The sequence below is a fragment of the Phragmites australis genome, chromosome 16 (assembly GCF_958298935.1).
Source record: "Phragmites australis chromosome 16, lpPhrAust1.1, whole genome shotgun sequence".
Classification (NCBI taxonomy): domain Eukaryota; kingdom Viridiplantae; phylum Streptophyta; class Magnoliopsida; order Poales; family Poaceae; genus Phragmites; species Phragmites australis.
The window spans coordinates 17,889,100-17,904,047 of record NC_084936.1 but is presented as its reverse complement, the minus strand read 5'-3'; the positions used below and the strand labels follow the sequence as shown (position 1 = coordinate 17,904,047).

At 42.9% G+C, this 14,948-nt stretch overlaps 1 pseudogene; it reads right to left on the bottom strand.

Moving 5' to 3' along the window:
- Positions 1–4,238: 4,238 nt before the first annotated feature.
- Positions 4,239–11,796, bottom strand: LOC133894918 (probable phospholipid-transporting ATPase 8; annotated as a pseudogene).
- Positions 11,797–14,948: the final 3,152 nt, after the last annotated feature.

Below are 14,948 nucleotides of genomic sequence, written 5' to 3'. Positions count from 1 at the left end.
CATTCATGCAAGTGTTATTTGCTCGCACCCTTTGCTTTTAGCGAGGCAAGCAGTGCGTGTGTTCTTCTAGTTCTCTTATCCACACATTATCCACACATATTAAGTGAATGGAAGAGACAATTCATTTTAAGTTGATCTTTCTTTACCTCCGCTAGTAATGTGAAACTAAAAGATACACCCCTACCTTTATTTAGTTGGATCTTTAAATTTTACTTAGATTTTTTCTTAAATATAGTAGGATACGCGCATATATCTAACCGAATATTATGGGACTAAAATATAAATATAGCAAAGATAAAAAAGATATATGAAAGATCGAATTAGAGTTTCTCCTACTCCTTCGTGTTTATAGCTTAATTCTCTCAACCCTAAGTCTCAAATCCACCTAAAGTCTTCGTTTAATAAACAATAGTGGACTTGAGTGGAAAAAAGCCATTTTTTATGCAAAACGAGTCCAATATTGTGCGTCCATAGTTGAGCTTAAGCAAAATCTGGGTCACCGTATTGTTTTACTGGAGCCTGGAGCCCCTTCCTGTTGAATATTTGACGGCGCATTTGGTCTCTGTGATAGTCAACATGATATACATATACACGGAAAGACTATTCTGCGCTTATGCGTAGTTGCTATTTGCATTGTACACATCTTTAGTTATAATCCGAAATACTGTGAGTTACAACTTGTTAGATAGACCAGTTACAACTTCACGCTCAGAAATGCATAATTGCAACACGAGAAGCTAATACTATGAGTTACAACTTGTTATTCGCACTGCGCACATCCCCCAGTTATAACTCGAAACACTGTGAGTTACAACTTGTTAGGTAGACTAGTTACAACTTCACATCGATAAATACATAATTGCAATACGAGAAGCTAACACTGTGAGTTACAACTTGTTATTCGTATTGCGCACATCCCTCAGTTACAACTCGAAACACTGAGTTACAACTTGTTAGGTAGACCAGTTACAACTTCACGTCCATAAATACATAATTGCAATACGAGAAGCTAACACTGTGAGTTACAACTTGTTATTCGTACTGCGCACATCCCCCGATTACAATTTGAAACACTGTGAGTCAATCTTTGTTGGTCACCATTATAGAAAAGATCATCTACGTCCCTTCTTCATCGCTGGTTATTAATGTCACTACTACAGAAAAGATCATCTGCGTCCCTTCTTCATTGCCGGTTAAAAAATAACCAGCAGTGATATCATATCACTATCAGTTCAGAAGCTTCAGACGCACATAAAAAATTGAGTCAACAAGAACCAACAATGATAGTGGTCTTTCTTTTTTCTTCCCAAAAGTTAATTTCGTATGCTTCACGCGCGTGACTGCTTGGTTTTACGCGCCTGGTTGCTCGATATCTTCCAGCGACTTTAAATATTGCTCACTCTCTCTCGCTCTCGCTCTAACCAACCCTCGCCACCATCACTGTCTCCCATCGTCGTCGCACCGCACGATCCATGGATCCGTCACTGCCTCCACTGCCTTCTCCGAGGACACCACCCACACCCGCGTCCTCATCTGGGGGAGGAGGAGGCCCCACCATCGTGGTGGTCAGATGAGGCACGTCCGACCTTAGACTTTGGTGACTCGGTGGGTTCCCTCTTTGAGGATAAGGTGTGTGATTTCTTCATCGACGAGCCAAAGGCGAAGAAGTCTTGGTCGAGCTCGTCAGAAGAGGAAGAGGATGAGGATGAGGAGAAAGAGGAGGAGGAGGCTAGGGACAACCTTGGCGATGGCAATGGTGACGCCGCCAACAATGAGGACGCAGACGACAACGACTTCCGCTTCTGGATTGAATATCATCTTGAGCGCATGTAGTTTAGATGCGCATGTTTAGGGTTTTGCACACAGCCGTATGAATGACGTTAGCTTATGGTGTACAGTATGATTAGTGTGATATAAACTCTATTATTATTGTGATTAGTAATATTAATCTTGGTTAAAAATGTTTAAATCTATATATTTTTATTTTAGATTAAGTATCACTATCGGTTCGTAGCTGGTATCGGCAGTGATAAGTATAACCGGCAGTGAAAGTTTGTATTACTACTGGTTCACTACTACTTATCCACTGCTGGTTCAAAAATCGGTAGTAATACAGTTTTTGAATCGATAGTGATAATATTTTCTACAGTAGTGTGAACCTATATTTAAAGCACTTCCCACAAGTAATCTAAGTCCTCCACGTTCTAGCGCTTGATGATAGACCTTTGAGCCATGCCGCTAAGCATTTTGCCCCGTTCATATGTTCTGTACCAACCTATCTAAGCAGGTTGGCTAGTTTGGCTTAAGACTGTATTTGGTTCAGCTTTTCTGTCTTTAGTTTCTCAGAAGTCAAAAGTTGAACCAATCATCTCAGTTGTTGAGTTGGCTTTTAAAAAAAAAAGAAAAGTTAGCTTCTAATAAAACGAACTAAAAGCTGAGGAGCTGATCGAAAGAAGCATTTCTGTCTTTTAGTGTACTAAAAAGCTAAAAATTTATCATAAAAACTAATAACCAGAAATCAGAAGCTAAAAAAAGTAGTTTTTCAGAAAAAAAAATAAAAAGTGTCAACCTAACCAAACATGCTCGAACAGAGCCAAGAAAATCTCTGCTAGGTGGTTAATTCATGTCCTCATAGAGCAAGACTGAGACAAAAGCTAGCAAAGGAACCAAACGCATCCTCCATAATCAATTTTGCCAGTGTTTTTCCAATAATGGAATAAAGCTATCTAATCACCTACATCCAAAGATGTATGCAGCCTAATTGAGTCTTCTACATATGGAGATAGTTTGGATGCCTCTTACATCATATTTAGCGAAGCTCTATCTTCCAATTTTATGTTAAATTTTGATATTATAGGTTAAAATAAAATAATTTAATGATCAATTTTTAATATAAAATAGAAATAAGATGACTCATCTAAATATCTTTAATGTATCTACAGCTTCAACTTCAGCTTCACAATTTTCTAAAATTAGAAATACCTAGTTAAGATTTTTTTTGAGCTGGAGGCCAAACAGAACTATAATCTTAATCTAAGATCGTAACCCATACATTTGCACGTAAACACATCAGCTTCGAGTGTATTCGGATGAACTCATCGACTTCGAATGTGTTTGTCTCTTGGCATGAAGCTCACCTAGCCTAGTAGCCGGCCGGGATGGGCGAAAAATCAGTGTTCAACTAGTGTTTGATTCCTGACCAAGGTTGTCTGGCTTCCTTTTACTCTAGGATTTTCTTCGCCGGCAAATATAGCTCTTTAACGCGGGCATGGCTAGGCGAGACCTCGGAAAGACGAGGCAAGCTCTAGAACCAAACGCGCCCTTGAGGACGGAAGGATTATGAGGCGACCGCCTAAAATCGCATGACCTTTTCAATCAACGAGATTTAATGGACTGAAATGCGAAACGTTTTTCCAGATAACATTTCTAGAACAGAAAAAATAGAAATCGTTTCATTATGGAATTCATCGATTAAGCTATCTTTAATTTAGAAACATGATACCGCACAAAAATAACAATAATAAAGGATACCTTTTTTCTTCTATCCGTCAGTTCTCTTGTCCATGTCATATGCCACGTGGGTGAAAGCCACTTGGTTTGATGACAGTGGATGATAAGGATAGTATTTGGTTGATAAAAATGTGCTTAGACAAGGAGCTCGTCGACAAAACTGAGACGACGCATATGAGAAAGAAGCCAGTGTGAGTATGGGCCATCCCATTCTAGCTTGCTTGCTGGATTCAGTTGTTCCTTCCAAGTGTCCCTGTTCTTTGTTTCTTCCCTGCATCAGATGCCTCTTTAACATTGGTCTTCAGTTTGCCTCTTACTAATGGCAAACAAAAAATGATGGACCAGCAACTGATCACAGGTATACACAGAGCCCTTGCAAGAATCGCAGAACAAAAATTTCTGATATCCATACTTGCAATTTCGCGTGCTTAAGGACAAAAATCATGCCAAAAAAAAAAAAATGTAAACTCTTAGAAGAGCCTCACCTTTGAGTAACTGTACGAGCTGGCAGATCATCTCATCTTTTAACAACCAAACCAAATCAAAAGTTAAATCAAACTACTATATCAGACAGGTACTTGGGCTCTAAAACGATTGTTGAAGCAGCAATAAATCTGAATGCGCACTGTTGGACAATGCTTCTACTGACGAAGAAGGCAGACAAGAGTAGTCCGTCAAGAATCATCAGAAGAAAATGACTTGGAACTGGACAAGCCTGAGCAAGGACAAGTCAGAAACCATTGGACCATCAAAGGATATCAACTGTGACCAAAATATGTTCCATATTACAAGAACAGTATTTTCCCTAGTATAATACTACGTACAGTATGTTATGGAAATCAATCAATCATACTTGCAGTTTCCTCCATGCCATGTATCATGTTATATAACCCAGGTTGCAATTTGCCCCACGATAACCTCAGCCCACCACAAAAAAAGGGGGAGGTCCCAGAGGATCGTCATATACCCACGGCATGACCCAAAAATCAATTTGCTGCTTGAAGTTCCTTCCACCTGACAGCGAGATTCTGAAGAGACACCACTTCCATTGTGATGTTTGACAGTCCCAGTCCTATAGCTTGAATCTGTAATTTTACAGGTATAAACCCATGTATGCACGTAATCTAATTAGCAGCCAACTTTGTTAATATACATTGCCTTTGATACCATGGTTTAGAGAGTGAACCATAATGTATGTTAAATAGAAGGACTGTACATATCATTCAGCAACATCTTATACCACAGGCATCGTCAATTCTTTGAGTTATTTCTCTGCACTTGACCATAGTACGGTGGGTAAAACAGTGACCACATTATTTTGTAGACGAAGAATGGGATCAAGGCAGTCACAACAATTACCAGAGTGGATAACCAGTATATAGGCTCGAAGCACAAGCCTCCAAGAAAACATGATACGCAGTGGTTGATATTGCTGCAGGAAACAAGCCATAAATGACCAGAAAAGTGTACCAAATCAGTATGCTTCCCCAGATGACAAAGTGTTGTATCCATGTGAAGTAGCTGATGTAGAGTGCCAATTGGCAATTCACTGTCCACACTACACAAGTATACATGGTCACTCCAAGGATATCAAACCCAGCAACACGACCATCCTGTCGGACAGCCTGAATGAGAACAGCATTGAGGGCACCAAAGTATATTATTATCGAACAGCACATCCCATTTAACATCCAGCTGAGTATTCGAGGCCAACTGAAGAGTGTATTATTCACACCATCTTGATGTAATGAAGGGACCTGCGATGGAAAGGAATAAAAAATGTTTAGGAAGGGAGGGAAATGAACAAGTGCAAAGATTGAAACAACTCTAAAGTAAGCTCAGATATACATTATAACCACACACATGAATCTGGCAAGCCATCTCAAAAGGAAAACTTTGAATCTGGCAGGAGATTACAAACCTCGAGGCAAACACGAGAAGAGACATCTTTATCAACACACCAAGAGCGATGACAGGAAGAGATGTGAAGGCAACATTGTAGAAAGATATGAACCAATCATTGTAAGCAGGTTGGGCTGAGAACATAGCATGAGCCTCAAACCAGAAAAGTGTTAAGCCAAATGTAATGTTCTTGAAGAAAAAATAGCATATCTGTCCATATCACAAACAGAATGCAGACTGTTTAGAAATTGCAAGAGCTAAATTAAGAACCTGAGAATAATACTACAAATTTTGCTACTTCAGTGCTGAATAATATGATCAAGTATACAGGACTTCAGTGAATAAGAAAATGCGTAAAAAAAATTAGATATCTTGTGTCTTGAGATGCGCATGAAATTTTAGTCTGATACACAAATAACAATCTTTCGGAGGTAAAAAGAAAAGGAAAAACCAGACATACTTATGAACAGAATCAAGGAACTTCAGTTACTGCAAAGAAATCGGTAATTTCTATGCATGTTTTAGGTGGATCTATTATACCATGATATCTTAACAGTTATTCATCTCCAGTCCAACATTAATGTCATCCTGAGAAGTGTGCAATTAACCTTTAAAACTCTGTTCACTACTACACAAACAAGAATTTAATTTTTCACATAGAAATTAGATTCATCATCAAAAGGACTTCTATATAAATATCCTTAAACATACTGTTGGGAATATAATGGTTAAAGCAGTGTACTGGAGAGTGTCTTGTACTAAATGATAAGCAAATTAGACTGGAGGGAGTAGTTCACTGAAGAGTGAAAGAAGCAGAAGAGGCAGCACTTTACCATAGCTGTAATCCGGCGATAACACCAATGACCATGCACAAGAAGTAACCGCTCCAAAAAACGGAACTGAGCTATTGCAAAGTCACTCGCCATCACAGCCTGTAATACAAAGCGCCGTAAGATGTTAGGTAATTCTCTCAAAAAATCAGATTGTAGATAATGTAAAGCAGATACCAAAAATCAGCGCTGTGAGGACGGGATAAAAGGTAGGATGCTAGTCTGAGTAAAACTGTAGAAAACCTGGAGTTCAATTGAAAAGACTGTTGTCAATTTGGAAAAAAAAACAAAGTCTGTTGTCAATGCAATTTTCTGCCAGATATTAATTTCACAGTTTCAAGGCATCAAAACAACTCAAACATGAGAAATATGACCAGGTGATTCAAACAAGATAATGAAAAAGGTGAGCAGACCATTGTTGGCATCACCAAATAACTCCCATGGTGACAGATAAAAAAAACCCTTGAAGCACCAAAGCTAAAATGCAACATTCTTCTCAATTCTCGCATGATGGCACACAGTGCTCTTCTCATGACATAAATAAGGCTTATTCCTAATATCAAGATATATGGTCAACTGGTAATTAATCTCAATGTCCACTCAAGTAATCAGTAACTCTCAGTTCTAAAACACAGTACAGAACAAGCTTTTTCAGGCAGCTACGAACTTCCAACTTGATTTCCAAGTGAGTAATTTTTGTCAGGTCTTGTAAGCAAAAACTTAAAGCATTATGATTGCAGCTCTTTTTGGTCCATTTCAAGAATCGAAACATAGGCAAAAAGTCATAACAACAGAATAATATTGACAGATTTAAAAAAATGAATATAGGCATGGAACTACAGACCTGCATTCCTTCAGCACCACTTATTCCAACCCCAAGGTCAGCCTCTTGTAGCATACCAACATCGTTTGCTCCATCACCAATAGCTAGTGTAGTTTTGGTTGTCCTAATTTTAACCAACCTGGTGATCTGCAATTGTACCAAGCAGCTAATGACATTCAACAATGAATGTAAGAACCTACATGAAATTGTTAGAAAGTGATCAAACAAGAGTAATATGTAGTGGTTGTTACTCACCAGAGCTTTCTGTTTCGGGGAAATCCGACAACATAAAACAGATGCACAATCAACGGCCAGATCCAGAAATGAGTTCTTAAGGCTGCCCATGAGAGCATGTGTTAGAGCATTGCCATCAACGATAAGAGCAAATGGAGTCGAAGTTCCTTTCTGTGAAATATTTCTTCTAGCATCTTGTAATTTTCTATCAATTTCTTCGTAGGGAGCCTATATGAGCAGATACAAAAAGTTAGAAACAGTAGAGCATACACGATGTAATCTGATCTTATACATCCCATCTGTTTGCCCAGTATGCTTTTTTTTACAGTTATGCCAGGAGCTCTACCGTGCAAATTAAGAAGGTAGGCACCTGGATTCAAGCCTGGGCAGGCTTGGTGCTTGACAGCACCCTCTACCAACCAAGCAAGTGCTCGTCCCCCCCCCCCCCCCACACACTACGCTACTAAGATGATCTAATAATACCCATACTTATTGACATCAAGCATTCACATTTAATAAAGACATATCTTCGAAGTTTGCTAGCATTTTAAAAAGGTGTATAATTCCGCTATTATTTATCCATACGTGCAAGTAACAGCAAATAAGTGTTTTTTTTCTTGATTACATACCATTCTATTGCCTTCTCCATTGCACTCGCCATCATTTGTACTTGAGTTATCCAGCGTGATAAAAATTTCCTCCATCTCCTTCCTCAATAGGTTGCAGGCATAACTGGATACCAAGCACTAATATATATTAAACTTTAAGGTGGTGAGATCTCAGTTCTCAGGCATGTAACAACATATGATACTAACCCTATGTTGACAGCTGTCTCTAGCTTGTCGCCTGTTAGAATCCAGATCTTAATTCCAGCTTGAGCAAGTTTGTGAATACACTCTGGAACCTGCAAAGAAATTAGAGTTGATACAAGCATTGATCCTGTACTGCAGAAGAGTTGGACAGTTCGCTTACATGGTAAAAACTTCAAAAGGGAAGATTTTTCCTCAAAGGATATCAAAACAAGTGAACAAATAAAACTATAACAAGTACAAACTATGTGACAGTAACCATATAAATGCTCAAGAGAGGGGGTTTTCCGAAGGACAATAGTCTGTTAGTCACTGAGAACAAACATAGAAGAAGCTCGTCTGTTCAAATAAATATAAGACTTCAAAAAAAAGTACCAAGTGGAAATGAACGTACCCCCTTCTGCAATCTGTCCTCCACAGCAGTAGCACCTAAGAGAATCAAATTTTTCTCAATATTTTCTGATGCCTTCTCCACAGCTGCATCATGATCGGTATGTACAAAATTCTTGGCAACTAAGTACTCCTCATTCCATACAACATACTCTTCCTCTGTAAGTTCACGATATGCAAGTGCCAGTGTCCGAAGACCTGCCTCAGAGTACTCATTGATGTGACACATTGTTTTGGTCAGACAAGCATTTTCATTATCCTTGGAGAGCCTTTCAAGTATTATACTGAAGAACAAATATGAAAAGAAAAAAATAGCATTTTAACATAACTTGGAGAAGGCTAAGAAATGAATAGCAAGTTAAATTTGTAAGTTTAAGTAAGTTCCACTCAAGATAGCTGTAATAGTTCACATATTGTGCTTTGCCTAACTTGAAAGCTAATACTATCATGATTTGGACATGTAATCAGCTTAAGAAGGGTAAATACAATACAATGCAATGAAATGAATAAATACTTCAATGTTACACTTTGTGGAACATAGAAGATTGACATCACATATTGAAACAAATTTATCGAACCTGTCAGCTCCTTTGCAGAACAGAAATATCCGACCCTCTTCAGTCTGCACAATAACTGACATACGCTTACGAGCACTGCTAAACTCTAAGGTGTTGAGTAGTTTATAGGTTCTGAAATAAAAATTAGGCATTATGTAAGAGGCAATGGTCACGGCTTTGAAGAATAATCACTAAGAACAGTAGAGACGATAAGCACCTATCCACTTTTCTACCAAAGACAGGATCGTATTCATGAACTGATATGGTCGTCTGTGTCCTACGATAAAATTCAAAACCAAACTCTCTTGCGGCTGTAACGAGAGCTCCTTCATCAGGAGACTCAGCTTCATAAGATATACCAACAGAATTTCTATCTACCACAGGAATTGCAGTATGACAAACAGCTAACACACGGAAAAACATCTCTATAGCATCCAGAGAACATTCTTTGGTCCATTCCCCATTCATCAAACGATCATCAGTGAAGTTGAATCCCTTGACTAGTCTCTTAGATTTAGCAGCATCTTTAGGCCCATTACAGCCAGAAGCTTCATCTATTCCTCCATAAGACATCTCTACTTCTGTAGGCCTGTTCCCATAAGCAACACCGGCTATAGAACATTTCAAGAACTCCATTGAATTGCATGTTAATGTTCCTGTCTTGTCAGAGAGTATAGTATGGACTTGACCAAGTTCTTCATTCAAATTTGATGTGCGAGCCCTTGCAGGAATATCAGACTCCTCACAATACATATCCTGATCTTGATTTATGAATGTGCACTGTAACACTTTGACAATTTCTATCGATATATACAATGAAATAGGCACCAAGCACAAATACAGCAAAAGGCTTGTGAGAAAATGGCAAAAGGCTGCAAATGATGCTCTGTTTGGATCAAAGAATATACTTGATTGATCTGGTCTAAGGTACCATGCATAGTTTCCTGCACTTAGCTCACCCTTTGTTTTGATTCCAAACACAACTGACCCAAAAGATGCAATAGTAAAGAGAATCACAAAAAGAAGATATATTATTTTATCCATTCTCCGTTCGACTGAACTCCTCTTTGATGGTGGCTCCATTGCATTTTGCATCACCTTTGTGTCATGCCCCGTGAATATTACAGTGCCATATATAAAGTTTGTATTCCGAAGTTTCGAGTCCCTTAGTAGGATCTGTTGTGGAGACAAAGGATATTGTTGCTCATTGCAGTACAACGTCCCTAGGAAAGAATATAGTTTCTCATTTGGATCCTCGCATTGAATGAAAGCCTTGAAGCTATGCAAAAAATGCTCATCATTCAAGCCCATAGTCACCTCTAAGGACTGTTTCCGCTTCAAGTTTGTCTCTCCATCAAGATTCATTGTCTCAACATAACATATTCCATCCTCATAGCTCGATGAAAGCAAAAGAAGATCAGCAGGGAAGAACTCATCCTTCTTAACTTTAACTATATCACCAACTCGAAGCTTCTTCCATTCTGTTTCATGAAATGATTGGGCCCCATCATACACCTCAACCTTCCTATTGTTCACTTCGATGTCCTAAGAAAAAGGACAAAACAAGCTTAGTTCAGTCGAAAATTTAAGAAAAGAATCTGAATACATTGCTCAAGCCTCAAGGAGTGACAAACATTTAAAAATGACTTCCACAAAATATGTATTAGTTCAAATCTCAGAAACACAATGCAAATTGTTAATGTGCGGTAAAACCATGCATGTTAACTAAAAGCAATAGTGAATTTGACACACCCACAAGTTTGCATGGGCGCTTTCTCTTATATTATTGTCAGTAATTAATGCAAGCTTTTGATCAGACACACAAACTAAATATGACCCTTTGATAATCCCAAGCGTATAAATATGTATGACCTTTCACATCTTACAGCGAAATGATAGTGCGTTTGCAAGACAAAAAAAAGCAATTGAGTTCTAGGATATGGACTGTACGTGTGCGAGATTCATGAAAGAAAATGACTCAGAGCTTCACTTCGACTATTAAACTGCCTTGTATATGCACAAACCGAATTCAGACCACAGTAGTCCCGAGAAGGATGGAACAAATCTAATCCGCCCCCACTTCCCCACGAACTAACCAACCAACCAGTCCAACCACCCGGTGGGCCGGGATCAGCAACCGCCAGTCCCCTATGCCCCGCCCCCACCCCCATCCTGGGGCAAAGAAGAAGGGAGCGGCGGGGAGGGGCGGGGGGCGCTTACCTGCTGCTTCCGTCGCCAGTCCTCGACAGCCTCCTTGGCCATGGCGGCCCCGATGACGACGACGAGCGGGAGCAGGACGGAGACGGCGCGGTAGGGCGCGAGAGGGCTGAAGGAGACGCACGCGACGACGAGGAAGAAGCAGTTGGCGGCGCGGCGGAACTGCTCGAAGAGCGACTTGGGCACGAAGCTGGCAGCGGTGTACTTGGTGGTCGAGATCGCGTTCCCCGGGTACGCCGGCTGCGCGGCGCCCCCGCCATCGGCTGGGAATGAGGAGGAGGAGGGGGCGTTGCACCGGACCGTCCGGGAGAACCCCGGCGTGGCAGGGGCCGGGAAGGGGGCGGAAGAGGTTGGGGTGGAGGGGGCGGCGGTGGCGAGCTCGACGAGGGGGCGCTCGTCGGAGGAGGCGAGCATGGTGGTGGGCGCTGGTCGGTGGCGAGGAACCAAGGATCTGGGTTTGGGTTGGGTTGGGTTGGTGCGTCGTGATGGCTTGACTGATGAGCGCGCGGTGTGGCTGCAGGAGCCAAACGGGCGACCGATGCGGCGGTGGGCCCCAGAAAACAAAGGGGGCTGGCGTGGGTGGGGCCAGGGCATTGGACCCCAGTCACGTGGCGACGCGGTGGTTCTTTTTCGTCGGGTTTTGCTTTATTCTTCCTCTGAAAAGAGAAAACGTGTAGGCCAGACTCAACACGAATTGGAATAGGCCTCGCAACATAGTAAGTCGGGGTCGAATGTAGTAACAACGTACCTGACTGACTTGAAATCTGAATGAAAAATCCTATCTAAACTTGAAGGGAAACTTGAAACACGTAATAGGTGTAAAATTAATTCTGAATTCAAACCCCGCGAGGATCCAAAATCCGCCGGGAACACCACGGAAACTGAAATTATACAGAACCAAAAAATTAACAATTCAGACATACATGATTCAGTCATATATGCTAAAAATTATATAGAATCTGATAGAAATCAACAATTCAACTACAATATGGTTTAACTATTGTTGGAGTAAGAGTTCATCTTGTCCCAGCAAGTACAGCAAGAGTTTTTTCTAAAAAGTAGACTCAAGTTTGGAGACGAAGTTTGAGAGGAAGGAACACCATGAATATATTAATGGTGTAAAAATGTATCACTTTGGGAGGAGTATCACAACGTTCGCTGTGTTGCTTGTTCTTTCCCGCTGTGTCCGTGCTTTGCCTAGAGGACCATGGCCTTCTATTTATATGGACATGTGTAGCTTGACGTACAAGTTATCATAGTGTACAAATATCAGGATCTGACTAAATTACCGGACCTTATTCCGGATAACTACCTTCTATCCTATTGGGGAGATAAATATACACTGTAGTAATTATCGTGGTGCCTACCCCTGAAGGGGGCGAGCTGGTCGCCGATTGTGGCCCGGCGCGCACCGTCAGGGGTGTTAGGATAACCTTCATCACGTCGGGGTGTCAGAGTGGCGTCCATTAGCCTAGACATTTAATGCAGGTCACTTCCTTGCAGGTAAACCACGACCGGTGCTCCCCTTCCGGTGAATCTTTCCTAAGGCCTGCTGACTCACCCCGCTGCCTTCGGGAAGGCACGGCTTGATCAGCCCGAGACAGGGGCCCCGGGAGGCATAGAACCGGGAAGTGAAGGCTTTGAGAAGCGGGACACCAGAGGGCCGGGGCTTCGGGAGGCCGAAGCTTCGGAGGATCGAGGCTTCGGGAGCCTTCGGGAGGTCGAGCCGGCGGAGCCAAGGAAAGGCTTCGTAGGTATGAAGGGGTACCGTGAAAAGATCTGATGACATCGGAGATCGAGCTTTTAACAGAGGGTTCGGAGATCAAGGCTCCGGAGGGACCTGGATGGTGATCTTCAACCATTATCCTCAGGCTGGTTTATTTTCTCCCCAACAGTACCCCCTCATTCTTGGGCCCTGATGTTTCGGAGGGGGGAGAGGATGCAGAGGAAAAATCAACCCCAGCCTGGTAGAGTATCAAGGATGCCTGATAGTAATTCTTTGTCCTTTGAAGTCGCTAGAGTAAAGGTTACGTGTGAGTTTGGAGAATCCCACGCGTTTGCCTGGCAGGACAAGACGTGCCAATGCTGCGTTCTGACGGGATAATGCGGGGGTCATAGGGTCTTGCGCCCACGACCTTGTCACGCGCTGAAAGGGGTTTAGGTTATTAATGTGACGGGACGTCCGCGCGAGAAAACGAGGTATTCGTCGTGGAGCGCTGCCACGTGTTGGGGGAACCCGGATATGGCCACGCCTCCCCCCCAGGTGTTCAATGGGAGGACACGGCGATGTTCGTCCCGCTTCATCTTCCGGACCTACATGGTTGCGTGGCCCGAGTATAAAGCTGGGGTTACCCGGTTGAAGTCTCTACAGCCCCACGAGCAAGCAGTTAACCTTGAGTATGGCATCATCTTCCTCCTTATCCTCTTTGGAGATGTCGATGATCTCGACGGCTTCTTCAGGCGGACCGTTTCGGTTGTCGGCAAAGACGCCGGTGGTGACACCGCTTCCATCTCTGCAGGGGAGGCGGTTGCCCACCACTCCGGCCCGACCTTTGGCTGGGGAGGGCATGCCTGTCGAGATCATCGATATCTCTGATGACGATGAGGAGATCAACTAGGATCTCTTGCGAAGGGAGAGTGTGCCGGTGTCTGTGGGCTCGACGGCGAAGCAGGAGGAGGCCGGGAAGGCGAGGGAGAAGGCCCCGTTGGTGACCTCCTCAGACTCCTCAGCGTCCTCCGACAGCTCGAGAACCGGCTACTGTATCAGCTTCCTCAGTGGCAGGCCGCAGATGAGGCGCATACATCGTCCCATGCATGGCCCTTGCCGGGACCCGTAGGAGGTGAAGGCGGTCACCGGGATAGCGTTCTTGGTGATGCCGTGATATATCCATGTCACGACTGAACTTAGTCACATTGTACTCTTTCTCGCCTTGTTTTGCTCCGTAGGGATTTATCTTCTTCGCGGCAATTTCTGTACTGTTGTTTTAGTTTGTATCCCCTGGATGTACTGGTTGTTTAATAATATAACGTGGACCTTTAGGAACGGTCGTGTCTCCTTCCGTATCGGAATGCGAGGGGATCTTTTGAACGGGTGACCGCATGCGTGCGTGCTTTCGTGACTCCAAACCGTGCTTCTTCGTCCCTTTCGAAGGTGATGGCTAGTTTTTTTACGACCGGTTCACTGAGCCTTCGTATAGATCATTGCGGATTTCGTTTCTTCTGAGGGAGAGGTGGCCTCGAGAATCTGGTGGTGATGGATACGTAGGGTAACTAAGGAGAACCGGGTGAAGCAGTGGCGACCTTGTTGTCCCTGGTTACAACTTACTCCTTGGGCCTGGGACTGGTAGGGCCTCCTTCCTAGTTTTTTTTCAGATTTCCGACTCAGCGAAGTCCTTCTGGAACCTTTGGAGACGAACTCCGGAGGTGGTCCTTGACCCTTCGGGTTCTTTAGTGACTGTCCGTGTTGAAGGTGATGATGTGTCGGAGGCGCAGCCAAAGGCTTGGTAAGAGAGGTGGTCCGCGACCCCCTCGGCCCTTAGCCGTTGTCTGGCTCCGGAGCTACTTTGTCCGGAGCCTGGCGACGGCGCGTCGAAGGCGAAGCCAAACGCTAGGCGGGAGAGGCGGTCTGCGACCCCATCAGCCCTTAGCCGTTGCCCGGCTCCAGAGGTACTCCGTT